Below are 14,477 nucleotides of genomic sequence, written 5' to 3' on the forward strand. Positions count from 1 at the left end.
ACTGACAATATATTTTGAAGACAGCATTAGAGGGGTACCCAGAGCACCCGTTCCCTTGTCCATGGTGATAAAGACTGTGGGTCTGTAAGGTGTTGTTACATTGGCCTAAATGAGTAACTGCATTTCACTTTGTAGATCATGCAACCTGCATAGTGGAGTAAAGAATGTGTAGGCAGCTGACGGAATACCAATCAAGTGAACTGTTTTGTCCCTGTGGCATCAAGTTTTCTTAATTTTGTTTGAGCTATTTCTTAAAGCTTATGAATGCCATGTCCCTAGTCCAGAGTCTTTGAGGTGCAAGGAGGTGAGTCACTCACAAGAGTGGCTAACCTTTTTTTTTATGGACACAGTACTGAGGTGGCTGGTTCAGCTCAGTTTCAAGACAATGGCAATGATATTGATGATAGTTCCTTGGCAATAGTGATGCCTTTGCATTGCCCGACACTTGTGTGGTGTGAATATTTCGTGTCATTTATCAGCCGGAATCTAAGAAATTGCGTAGCTGTTGACACGCTGACGCGTACACTGGTTTATTTTCAGAGGAGTGGTGAGTGGTAGGGTACATTGTACAGTCACCAGTAGACATCATAATATGATGCATTTGCAGATTGCTGAGCTGAGGGCACTGCTGTGAGAAATTCCTGCAGCACCGTCCTCAGCCTGAGATGACTGACCTTCCACAACTACAAATATCACCCTTTGTGCAAGCCTGAGGATCAATTTCTTCTTGATTCCCATTTAGTTTTGTCCGGGCTCTTTGATACAAATGTAAAATACTTTTAATTTCAAGACTTCTGTGGCTGTCAATTCAATGACTTTGTAGCAGGTCATTTCTTTTTTCAAACTGCCTCTAGTACTAAAGCTATCACAAGAAGGTCAGTGACTTTACAATTCAAAATAGGATGTATCGGCACATTGCCGTATCTTCGGATTTTTTATTCCTTTGTGTGAAAATATGATAACAGAATGCTAGAAGGCAATTTTACTCAAACATTTTCATGAAACCAGCAATAAGTAAAAAAAAATGTAGTGTGGTGTAAAGAAATATGCTGACCTGATGTGTGAATGATTTTTACCCTGCATTTCTATAATCCTTGCATTACTGTGACTGCTGATCCTGTAATAAGACCAAATATTCAGCTGCAAGGAAAAAGTGCTATTCAGGTTGTTTATGGAACAACACAAGACTTCTGCTGGGGTAATAATTCCTTTCCCACTTCACCATTTAAAATCTCAGCAAAATTACTCACCAAATAGAAAAAAACTGAATATATTAATGAATTAAAATAAAATGAACTACTAGTCTATCATTAAGCTGACAGAAAATTTCATAAGCACAAGTGCCAAGTCAAATCACTGTTATAACCTCTAACATCAGATAGCTCAGGAAGCTACGGTGCCTGTAATTATAATGAATAAGAGAAAATTGATCATGTGTTCATTCCAACAAGCTTGTTATTAACTCAAGATTTTGGATGGGAGGGTTACAGATAATAGATCATAGTTTTCACTCTTCTCAAATAAAGCAATAAGTGCTCTATTTTTGTCGGTGTTTAATAACTGTCACTCCACATGATGAGAACAATCAGTTCTTTGAATAAGGTAGTAGGATCATGAGTGTCCAATCATGATTTATTCATTGTTTTTTCAGTGCACATTATATGCATTTCCAAGGTGGAAAGCCAATTATCCAAGCATTCTTTTATAATATAAGAAGCAAAAATGATTTAATAGCAGAAAATATTCAGCAGCAAAATAAAAACAGCAGCTAGAAACGTTAGAAATGTTTAATGATTTAAATTTTAATTTTTTCACTGAACCCTAGTTTGGGGAAAAAAAAGGGCTTTTTTTTTCCAAGATTAATTGGAGACCCAGAATTTTGGCAAAGTGGTTGCATGATTGAGAGACAGGGACACAATGGGATGGTCATGCTCGTAGATGGGAAGGAGCTGCAAAGATAAAGTAATGATTTGGGAAATTCTAGCCCTTCTCAATTTAGAAGTAAAGGTTAAATATAGAAATGAATGTTTCCTGATGAAAATAGATGTGTCAGTCTGAAAGATGAATGAATATAAGAATGTTGGGGGAGGAGTGGGGAGAAGGTGGCAGAATATGTATAAGCTTGCTCTCCCTCTCAGCAGCATAGCTGATTGTGTGCCTCTCCTATTTACCATCTATATTTCATATAATGTCTGAAAACCTATTGATGTTGATGTCAACCTTGAATAACTGAGCATCAACAACTCACTGAAGTCAAGGGTTCTAAACATTTATAACTTGCTGAATCAAGGAATTTTTTCCCTCACTCCCAGTGTTAAATGTACAACCCTTCATCAGAACACTTTACATCTTCTTTCTAATTTTGTAAAAAAAGAAAATCCGTCTTGAATTTACTCCTCCGCTCCTCCGCCGAGTCAATGAGAATGCTTCTCACTCTTCTAAACTCCAGTGAGTATGTGTCACTTTTATTCAATCTCTTTTTCTGGGAATGCATTCTCTGAATCTATGCTGCACTAATTTCAGAGTAAATAAGCAAACAATGTTCCAAACAAGGTCTCAGCAAGACTTCTTCACTCTTGCAGCTTAAACCCTGACAAGAAAGGCCAACATCTTCCCAATACCTACAAGTTTACTTTCTGTCAGCACAATAAAAACACAAGGCACTAAAACACACAAAATACTATGAACTAGGTAAGATCAGCAGGTCTGGTAGCATCTGCGAACGGAGAAACAGAGTTAATGCTTCAGGTCAGTGGTCTGCTGATAAGTCATTAACCTGAAATATTAACTTTATTTACTTCTCTCCATGAATGCTGCCTGACCTGTCAAGTATTTTTAGCATTTCTTGCATATATTTTAAATGTCCAATACTTACAATATCTTATTTACTTTTTAATTAACTCCTTTCACTTCTTTTACTTCTTTTACATCTCCTTTTTATTTCAGCTGTGGTTCTGCTATTGTTGGAGCCTGTTATCTACATTCCGGCCATGTGCTTTCAGGCCGATCGGGTGACCTGGTGATTTGCTGACTCTGAGAGTGTTCCATGAGGCTGCAAGCATGGAGGCCAGGAGGCTAGGAGACAGGGCACAAGCTCATGATCAACTCCATCTCTCACTCATCTCGCCGATTAAAATACAGAGGAAGATTGAAACCATCTAAGTGAGTGTGGAGGCTGGAGGAGGGTGCCTGGAGGGGTGGGAGGAGCGCTGCAGATAATGAACACTGAGCTGTACTGAAATATGCCTTTTGATTTTTGTGCTTTATATTCGGTGTCTTTGCCGGTTTATTAGTTGCCATTTGTGCAATATTTTTTGTGCATGGGAGTTGGGGGTTGATGTTTTTCTTTGAACAGGTTGGTTACATGCTTCTTTGTTTCACGGCCGTCTGTGGGGAAAATGAATTTCAGGGTTGTATGTTGCATTCATACTTTGATAATAAATGGACTTCCAATCTCGAATCTTTGTATCATTGAAAAAGGAAATCTATTTTTCAATTTGTATGAAAATTCCTCAACCTTACATTTCCCCACGTAATTTCCATTTGTTACTACCTTGATCACTTGCATAATTTGATTACATCCTTTCACAAATTCATTCCGTACCCTTCACATTTACTTCTATCCTTGAATCATCAGCAAACTAGAATGCAAATTATTTTATCTTTTAATATGTCATTTAAAATTGTGAACATTTCAAGTTCCAGTAATAATCCCTGCGCCACCACATTACTAATAGTACGCCAAGCTGAAAATGAACCATCTTCTCTTACTTTCTTAAAACAATCCGTCCACAATAATATTGTTACTCCAAGCCTGAAACTCTTTATTTTATGTAAAAATTTTAGGCAAGGTAATAATGAATGCATTTTGAAAATCTAGGTTTACAGCATCCATTATCCACTCAGCTAGTTACATATAAGGCACTGCCATGTTTGTCAAACATGAATTTATTTTCATTAAAATATGCTAATTCTACCAATTTTGTAATGATTTTCTGAGAGATACATTGCCTTATTCTTAATAATGGATTGAAGTACTTGCCAAAGTCAACAAAGGGTTAACTAGGCTTTTTTTCCCGCTACAGTTCTTTTCCCCTTGCTTCTTTAAATATGGTTTTCTAGTTATTGTCTTTCAATCTGCTGGAACGTTTCCAAAATACAGGAATATTTTGAAAATTGTCACTACATCAATCCTATTTACCAGCTCTGTAAAGCAATAGTACAACAACCTTGACCACTTCACATTACAATGGACTTTGTGTTCTTTCTGGTATAATTTTGTATAATTTATGTTTATTCTATGCCTTTCTGGTGAATGTTGTGTCTTTAGTGCCATGTTCCTGTGAAGCTGCTGCAAATAAGTTTTTCCTTGAGGCTGTGCATACACGTCCTTGTGCCCTTTGACTTTGACTTTGACTTTGATGTAGCCAGTTTCTCTGCAGCCTTAGGAGCAGGCACCCCGGGGATAAACTCTAGTGCAGGGGAAATGCCTTGTTATATTTTTTTTTTCTCATGCTTTCAGTGATATGAATAAGTTTCCGGTCCTCCCTATCATTAGACCTCACACCTGCACACCATCATTTTAACTATATTTATTATCATTTCTGCAAAGTTTGTCCTCTCACTCTCTCTAAAGGAGTAATTTTTTTGATATTATATTTCTTTTTCTGTTATTATAGAAGCTCTTACATTTTGGTAGCAGTCTCATAATCTCTATCTGTTGTAATTTTGTGCTGCTTTCTAAAACTCAGCCAATCCTCATGCTCACTCCTATTTCTAGCAACATAATACTAGTAAGTTGATTTTCTTCTACTATAACACAGTATTACTTTACTACTTTATACTTTATTGTCGCCAAACAATTGGTACTAGAATGGACAATCATCACAGCAATATATGATTCTGCGCTTCACACTCCCTGGATTACAAATATTAAATATTAAAAATAGTTAAATTAGTAAATATTGAAAACTTAAACTATAAATCGTAAATAGAAAATAGAAAAATGGGAAGTAAGGTAGTGCAAAAAAACCGAGAGGCAGGTCCTGATATTTGGAGGGTACGGCCCAGATCCGGGTCAGGATCTGTTCAGCAGTCTTATCACAGTTGGAAAGAAGCTGTTCCCAAATCTGGCTGTACGAGTCTTCAAGGTCCTGAACCTTCTCCTGGAGGGAAGAGGGATGAAAAGTGTGTTGGCTGGGTGGGTCGTGTCCTTGATTATCCTGGCAGCACTGCTCCGACAGCGTGCGGTGTAAAGTGAGTCCACGGACGGAAGATTGGTTTGTGTGATGTGCTGCGCCGTGTTCACGATCTTCTGCAGCTTAGCCATGGTTGAATCACTTTTTTTATGCATTACATCTCTCAATGTTTTCTTAGGTCGTGTTAACATTTGTAGATTTGACAAACAAAGTTGTGCAGCACACAAATTAGAGTGGCATTTGTATTTGTAAAGAAGTCTTCCACAGTATCAAGGTATCCTAATAAGCCTGACTGACATAAAGTTCTTTTGAAATGCGCTGTAATTTATGAAGCAAGGCAGACAACTTGTAGATAGCAGGCACAATGAAATAAATGACCACATAATCTGTTCCAGAGTTAATTGAATAATAAATAGTGACAAGGATCCTTTTCTGTGAATAGTGGTATCGCCATATAATCTAAGTAGACAATTTATTAGGTACCTTCTATACCTAATAAAGAGGCATCTATGTCCCTGTGCATGGTCTTCTGAGGCTGTAGCCCATCCACCACAAGATTTGGCATCTTGTGCATTCAGTGATGCTCTTCTGCACACCACTGTTGTAACGCATAATTATTTGAGTTACTGTGGCCTTCCTGTCAGTTTAAACTAGTCTGGCCATTTTCTTTTGACCTCTCTTATTAACAAAGCATGTTTGTCCACAGATCTGCTCCTCACTGGATGGTTTTTTGTTTCTCGCATCATCCCGCTGTAAACTCTAGAGACACTTGAGTGTGAAAGTGCCAGGAGATCAGCAGTTTTTGAGATACTCAAACCACCCCACCTGGCACCAACAATCATTCCACGGTCAAAGTTCTCTTCCCTATTCTGACGTTTGGTCTGAACAACAACTGAACCTCTTGGCCATGCTGCATGCTTTTATGCATTGAGTTGCTGCCTCATGATTGGCTGAATGGTTATTTGCATCAGCGAGCCGGTGTACCTAATATAGTGACCACAGGCTGTACATCCACCTGAGAAGGTACTGGTGGCTGCATCTTTATATTGCAACTAGGAACAGCTCTCCCCCAGCACTATACTGAATTAGCAACCTAAATTTCTTGCTTAAATGTTTGGAGCCAGACATAAAAGTAGAAGCATGAATGCGATTCAGTGAACCTCGGCTGGCACTGATCCAATGCAGGGATGTTTAGACAGATTAGCAAACACTGTGGCAAAGGTCTAGGCCAATGAGGTGAGAAGAATTGATGAAACGAGATGTTAGAAGCTGTTTTTCTAGCATCAGTAAGTCTTAACTGCAGAAAACATTTTAAAAAGGTCTGGTCTCCGAGTGATGTTGAGAATGAGAATCATTCTGATTAAGGGCATATTTTACTTTTGAAGGTAAAGGCACCTAGACTATCCACTATTCCAGCTTCCACTTTTCTCACTTTAAGTGATTTGGTCTTTAATTGGATATCTTCTATCTCCTATTTTTGGATAGTGCATTTTATTTTAACATGTTTCCTCACAATCAGACTTTCAGTTTAGTGGACAAAGTTATAATTATTTTGGTCAACCTTATTTTAAATTGCAAGCGATCTGGAAGAGTACTGTAGAAGTGACAAACCCTAAGATTTCTGTGACGTGCTTGTAGCATGTGGAATTTGTAGAGTAATGATTCTGTCAGGCCGAACGATAGACTTAACTCTTGCAGAAATCTTAGCATGTGGGGTCTATGGAACGTCTGTCAAGTGGGATTGATAGCTAGATTCTTTCTTAACTCAGGTTTATTGCTTATGTGTAAACATTAATGGACTTTGTAAGCCCAAGGAATGTTATGTATCTGGACACTGGGAAATTAAGGAATGAGATAGCAAAGAGTGATCCTTAAAATGTCCAAACCGATTTATGAGACTGTGTTAATGGGCATGTGTTGTTCGAATGAAAGAAACCAGACTGTGTTGATGGACGAGATCAAAGAGTTTGACTATCTTATGGTTATTCTGTGCCTATAAAGCTTTTGGATTTATGGGGCTGCTTTTAAAGTTTTCTTTGGACTTCAACCGGGACTCGGATGTGATCCATGCCAAGAATTTAGGGGTGGGTTTCACGAGTCGAAATTCGCTGTTCTGCTGACAGACAGAAACAATAAAGTGGTGAGCCCAGAAATCTTTGTGACTTGCAGAAATCTTTACGACTTGCTATGTAGTACTTTGTGTCGTTTATTTGTGCTTTCTATTTTATGATAATAAATCAGGCATAAGCCTCTTTGTTGTGCTTGTTCGTTTATTTCCATATCAGCAGGAATAATTAGGTCTGATTAACCCTACCCGTTACCGTGCTTGAGTTTCATGTGATCAATGTACCATTAAACAATCTATCAAAGATGTGGAACGTCATTTACAATCAATCACAGCACTGTGTAAAGTGTTACATGCTTCTGATCTATCTAATCTATCAGTAAATGAAAATCAAAAACACACTGCAGACTCTAGAACTCTGAAATAAAAATATAAATTGCTGGGAAAATTCAACAGGTCAGGCACCATCTGTGGAAAGAGAGGCAATTACTGTTTTCACTTTACAGCCCTTTCTCTAAACTTAGGCCAATCATTCAACTGTACTTAGGTCACAGGCATAAACACTGTTTTTTTTCATATGGTAATGAAGGTGCAGAGTATTTAACTGAACAAATGAAGTGCAATAAAGAATCCAGTTAGTCAATTTCACATCAGAGGAACTTAGAGATGCCAGCCTCTGCAAATTACTCCCTAACAAACGGTTCAAAGCAGGCCAGGCAGCATCTATAGGCAGAGGTACAGTCGACGTTTCGGGCTGAGACCCTTCGTCAGGACTAACTGAAGGAAGAGCTAGTAAAAGACCTCCCCTTTGTACCCCACCCATTATTTATTTATTTATTTATTTATTATTAATTTTTTTTCTCTCCTTTTTCTCCCTCTGTCCCTCTCACTGTACTCCTTGCCCATCCTCTGGGCTTCCCCCTCCTCCTTTCTTTCGCCCTAGGCCTCCCATCCCATGATCCTCTCATATCCCTTTTGCCAATCAACATTCCAGCTCTTAGCACCATCCCTCCCCCTCCTGTCTTCTCCTATCATTTCGGATCTCCCCATCCCCCTTCCACTTTCAAATCTCTTACTATCTCTTCTTTCAGTTAGTCCTGACGAATGGTCTCGGCGCGAAACGTCGACTGTACCTCTTCCTATAGACACTGCTTGGCCTGCTGCGTTCACCAGCATTTTGTATGTGTTGCTTGAAATTCCAGCACCTGCAGATTTCCTCGTGCAATGGTTCAAAGGTTCATTTTTTAATCAAAGTATGTATGCAGAATACAACTCTGAGATTTGTCTTCTGCAGATAGCCACAAAACAGAAAAACCATGGACGTTATTGAAAGAAAAGACATCAAACTATCCCCCCCACGCACACATATAAAAGAAAATGAAACAAAAACTCACAAACCCCAAACCCTCAACCCCCTCCTTCACAAAAAAAAACAAAAATATCACCCATACGGAAAAAAAGCAACAATAACATCAAACCCCCAACCTCCTGTTTTGCACGCACAAAAACAACAAATCACCCACACAGAGAAAAACACCAACAAAAACACCAACCTTCAAATCCCCAGCCCCTTCCTCGCACAAAAGCTTACGTATCGTTTATCTGGAAAACAGCAACAAGGACATCAAACCCCAACCCCCAACCTGCTAATCAACAACAAGAAAGAAAACAGAGGAAACTGAAGGAGACCAATATGAACAACAGGATCTGGTCTATTCATTCATTCAGTACCATATCCAAAGGAAATTCTTATGCATTTCAGTAAATCTTGCAGATACCAAAGACCAGTTTAATAGAAGGACCTTAATATACAGTCTAGTTCTATTTTCTTCATTAGTAAATAGATATTGGGTGAAAGGGACACAGGCAATTGATAATAGATTCTCATTTTCTTTATATCCTTGAGTTTACTTTCTTTTACTAAATATATGAACATGTGAGAAAGCTGTTCCATTATGTGCAAATTTTTCATGATGCTAATTATTTGCCTTTTTTACAAATGGCTCTTCATCATGAAATAGCACAGCATAAATGTCAGCTGGATTTTCCAGAGTGTAATCTGACAAATATTATTGCACTGAATAAGCTGCCAGAAAATAAATTTTACTCTGTTTAAAAGAAAGGTTAGAGGGATAAAGACAGCCAGTGGGAGTATTATTGGTATCAGCTCTGGCTTCACAGCTCAGAAATGATGAAGTGTAAATTAACTGTGGGAAATGTAAGAAAAGGCAAAATCTCAAGTGATGTTCAAAATACAATTTGTCTCTGCTTAAAAGGTAATTAAAACACTTAGGCACCTAGTTGGCCTACATTGGACATAATTACAAAATCTGATTTCTCTGTATTTCAAGGGCACTGAAGAAAGTAATATCCAGGTGTGAGATTAAAGACCGAAGATGAGAATTTTCTGCATGAGTTTATTCAGAATCATGAATCCAACTTCCTCTCTCACATCACAAGAGTGAAGGTTCATGTTTTGATCTGTTATCATTTTAATTAAAATATATTTTTCACATCATGCTGCACTTTGTTCCTCTGCTGCCACAGACAAATACAGTGACATGCAAAAGTTTGAGCACCCCTGGTCAAAATTTCTGTTACTGTGAATAGCTAAGCAGTAAAAGAAGAACTGATTTCCAAAAGGCATACAGCTAAAGATGACACATTTCTTTAATATTTTAAGCAAGATGACTTTTTTATTTCCATCTTTTACAGTTTCAAAATAACAAAAAGGAAAAGGGCCCGAAGCAAACGTTTGGGCACCCTGCATGGTCAGTACTTAGTAACACCCCCTTTGGCAAGTATCACAGCTTATAAACACTTTTTGTAGCCAGCTAAGAGTCTTTCAATTCTTGTTTGGGGGATTTTCATCCATTCTTCCTTGCAAAAGGCTTCTAGTTCTGTGAAATTCTTGGGCCATCTTGCACGCACTGCTCTTTTGAGGTCTATCCACAGATTCTCGATGATGTTTAGGTCAGGGACTGTGAGGGCCATGGCAAACCTTCAGCTTGCGCCTCTTGAGGTCGTCCATTGTGGATCCTGAGGTGTGTTTAGGATCATTATCCTGTTGTAGAAGCCATCCTCTTTTCATTGTCAGCTTTTTTACAGACGGTGTGATGTTTGCTTCCAGAATTTGCTGGTATTTAATTGAATTCATTCTTTCCTCTACCAGTGAAATGTTCTCTGTGCCACTGGCTGCAACACAAGCCCAAGACATGATCAATCCATCCCCATGCTTAACAGTTGGAGAGGTGTTCTTTTCATGAAATTCTGCACTCTTTTTTCTCCAAACATACCTTTGCTCATTGCGGCCAAAATTCAGCGTCAGATGTTTGCAAAGGAACATCTAAACAAGCCTGATGCATTTTGGAAACAAGTCCTGTGGACAGATGAAGTTAAAGTAGAAATTTATGGCCGCAATGAGCAAAGGTATGTTCCCCATAACCCTAATCTTGAGATGAAGAAAGAATCCAGCTCCCATCAACAAACGTACAGACGTTAACAGTGTTTATTAACCAACAAGCATTACTCACTAGCAGACATACAGTCCCCACGTGCTATGAGTTCAGAAAAGTTAAGTGGTCTTTTGACCTGACATATATTCATTGTTTTACAACATCTAATATGATACTTATATCATTGTTGCCAATGTGCACCAATACTCCTAGCTCCTCACCCTCCTTCTTGAGAGTATTGCACAGCTGCTCTGGGACATCCTTGATGGAGGTTACACAGCATTCTGTAATCTTTTTTGCAGCGCAGCCACAGACGCTCCTGTCTGTCCCTTATTGTGTCTCCTATCACTTTTAATCTACTTGACTTGACCCTTCTCTGCTGATCCTCAAGAGCTGGCCTCCGTGTCACTGACCTGAGTACTGCTGCTGGGCACTGATAGGTCGCTCACCCCACCAGTGTCAGTATTACAGTTGAACAAAGGGGACTATGGACACCTGAGGGGGAGTGGCAAAAGTTGACTGGAAAGATACCCTAGCAGGAATGACAGTGGAATAACAATGGCAGGTATTTCTGGGAATAATACAGAAGGTGCAGGATCAGTTCATTCCAAAGAAGAAGAAAGGTTCTAAGGGGAGTAAGGGGCGACCATGGATGACAAGGGAAGTCAAGGACAGTATAAGAAAAAAAAAGAGAGGAGGTATAACATAGCAAGGATGAGTGGGAAGCCAGAGGATTGGGAGACTTTAAGGAGCAACAGAAGATAACTAAAAAGGCAATACGGGGGGCGGGGGGGTGAGATGAGGTACGAAGGTAAGCTAGCCAAGAATATAAAGGAGGATAGTAAAAGCTTCTTTAGGTATGTGAAGAGGAAAAAATTAGTTAAGAGCTAAGTTGGGCCCTTGAAGACAGAAACGGGTGAAATTATTATGGGGAACAAGGAAATGGCAGACGAGCTGAACAGGTACTTTGGAACTGTCTTCACTAGGGAAGACACAAACAATCTCCCAGATGTAATAGTGGCCAGAGGACCTAGGGTAACAGAGGAACTGAAGGACATTCACATCAGGTACAAAATGGTGTTGGGTAAACTGATGGGACTGAAGGTTGATAAATCCCCAGGGTCTGATGGTCTGTATCCCAGGGTACTTAAGGAGGTGGCTTTAGAAATCGTGGATGCATTGGTAATCATTTTCCAATATTCTATAGATTCAGGATCAGATCCTGCGGATTGGAGGGTAGCTAATGTTATCCCACTTTTTAAGAAAGGAGGGAGAGAGAAAACAGGCAATTATAAGACCATAAGACCATAAGACAAAGGAGCAGAAGTCAGCCATTCGGCCCATCGAGTCTGCTCTGCCATTTTATCATGAGCTGATCCAATCTCCCATTTAGTCCCACTCCCCTGCCTTCTCACCATAACCCTTGATGCTCTAGCTACTCAGATACCTATCAATCTCTGCCCTAAATACACCCAATGACTTGGCCTCCACTGCCGCCTGTGGCAACAAATTCCATAGATTCACCACCCTCTGGCTAAAAAAATTTCTTCACATCTCTGTTCTGAATGGGTGCCCTTCAATCCTTAAGTCATGCCCTCTCGTACTAGACTACTCCATCCTGGGAAACAACTTTGCCACATCCACTCTGTCCATGCCTTTCAACATTCAAAATGTTTCTATGAGGTCTCCCCTCATTCTTCTAAACTCCAAGGAATACAGCCCAAGAGCGGACAAACGTTCCTCGTATGTTAACCCTCTCATTCCCAGAATCATTCTAGTGAATCTTCTCTGTACCCTCTCCAATGTCAGCACATCCTTTCTTAAATAAGGAGACCAAAACTGCCCGCAGTACTCCAAGTGAGGTCTCACCAGCGCCTTATAGAGCCTCAACATCACATCCCTGCTCCTATACTCTATTCCTCTAGAAATGAATGCCAACATTGCATTCGCCTTCTTCACTACTGACTCAACCTGGAGGTTAACTTTAAGGGAATCCTGTACGAGGATTCCTAAGTCCCGTTGCATCTCAGAACTTTGAATTCTCTCCCCATTTAAATAATAGTCTGCCCGTTTATTTCTTCTGCCAAAGTGCATAACCATACACTTTCCTCCATTATATTTCATTTGCCACTTACTTGTCCATTCTCCCAATTTATCCAAGTCTCTCTGCAGACTCTCTGTTTCCTCAGCACTACCGGCCCCTCCACCTATCTTCGTATCATCAGCAAACTTAGCCACAAAGCCATCTATTCCATAATCCAAATCATTGATGTACAATGTAAAAAGAAGCAGCCCCAACACGGACCCCTGTGGAACACCACTGGTAACCGGCAGCCAACCAGAATAGGATCTCTTTATTCCCACTCTCTGTTTCCTGCCAATCAGCCAACGCTCTATCCACGTATGTAACTTTCCCGTAATTCCATGGGCTCTTATCTTGTTAAGTAGCCTTATGTGTGGCACCTTGTCAAAGGCCTTCTGAAAATCCAAATATACAACATCCACTGCATCTCCCTTGTCTAGCCTACTTGTAATTTCCTCAAAAAATTGTAATAGGTTTGTCAGGCAGGATTTTCCTTTAAGGAATCCATGCTGAATTCTGCCTATCTTGTCATATGCCTCCAGGTACTCTGTAACCTCATCCTTGACAATCGACTCTAACAACTTCCCAACCACTGATGTCAAACTAACAGGTCTATAATTTCCTTTTTGCTTCCTTGCCCCCTTCTTAAATAGCGGAGTGACATTTGCAATCTTCCAGTCCTCTGGAACCATGCCAGAATCTATCAACTTTTGAAAGATCATCGCTAATGCCTCTGCAATCTCCACAGCTAATTCCTTCAGAACTCGAGGGTGCATTCCATCTGGTCCGGGAGATTTATCTACCTTTAGACTATTCATCTTCCTGAGTACTTTCTCTGTCACAATTGTGATTGCGCACACTTCTCTTCCCTGCCACCCTTGAGTATTCGGTATACTGCTGATGTCTTCCTCAGTGAAGACTGACGCAAACTACTCATTCAGTTCCTCTGCCATCTCCTTATCTCCCATTAAAATTTCTCCAGCATCATTTTCTATCGGTCCTACATCTACTCTCACCTGTCTTTTACTCTTTATATACTTGAAAAAAGCTTTTAGTATCCTCTTTGATATTATCTGCTATCTTCCTTTCATAGTTAATCTTTTCCCTTTTAATGACCTTCTTAGTTTCCTTTTGCAAGCTTTTAAAAACTTCACAATCCTCTGTCTTCCCACTAAATTTTGCTTCCTTGTATGCCTTCTCCTTTGCTTTAACTTTGGCTTTGACTTCTATTGTCAGCCACGGTTGCATCCTTTTTCCATTCGAAAATTTCTTCTTTTTTGGAATATACCTGTCTTGCACCTTCCTCACTTCTTGCATAAACTCCAGCCACTGCTGCTCTGCCGTCCTTCCCGCCAGTGTCCCTTTCCAGTCAACTTTGGCCAGTTCTTCTCACATACCACTGTAATTTCCTTTACTCCAGTGAAATACCGACACATCAGATTTTGGCTTCTCTTTTTCAAATTTCACAGTGAACTCAATCATGCTATGATCACTGCCTCCAAAGGGTTCCTTCACCTCAATATCTCTAATCACCTCCGGTTCATTACACATTACCCAATCCAGTACAGCCGATCCCCTAGTGGGCTCATCAATAAGCTGTTCGAAAAAGCCATCTCACAGACATCTACAAATTGTACAAATTATAGACCAGTTATTCTGACATCAGTGGTGGGGAA

General features: G+C 39.7%; 1 long non-coding RNA gene across 2 annotated transcripts in view; it reads left to right on the forward strand.

Annotated features, from left to right (window-relative positions):
• The first annotated feature begins 675 nt into the window (after nucleotides 1-675).
• The window catches only part of LOC134355141 (uncharacterized), a 94,294-nt gene continuing 80,492 nt past the window's right edge, over nucleotides 676-14,477 (forward strand). The window contains exons 1-3 of one of the 2 annotated variants that reach the window (XR_010019961.1): nucleotides 676-875; nucleotides 2,947-3,162; nucleotides 9,615-9,725. This is a non-coding gene — a long non-coding RNA (uncharacterized LOC134355141). Of the gene's footprint in view, nucleotides 876-2,946; nucleotides 3,163-9,614; nucleotides 9,726-14,477 lie in introns of those variants that run through there. The other variant, XR_010019960.1, reaches the window with a different exon arrangement.

This window comes from Mobula hypostoma, chromosome 12 (assembly GCF_963921235.1).
Source record: "Mobula hypostoma chromosome 12, sMobHyp1.1, whole genome shotgun sequence".
In the NCBI taxonomy this organism is placed as follows: Eukaryota; Metazoa; Chordata; class Chondrichthyes; order Myliobatiformes; family Myliobatidae; genus Mobula; species Mobula hypostoma.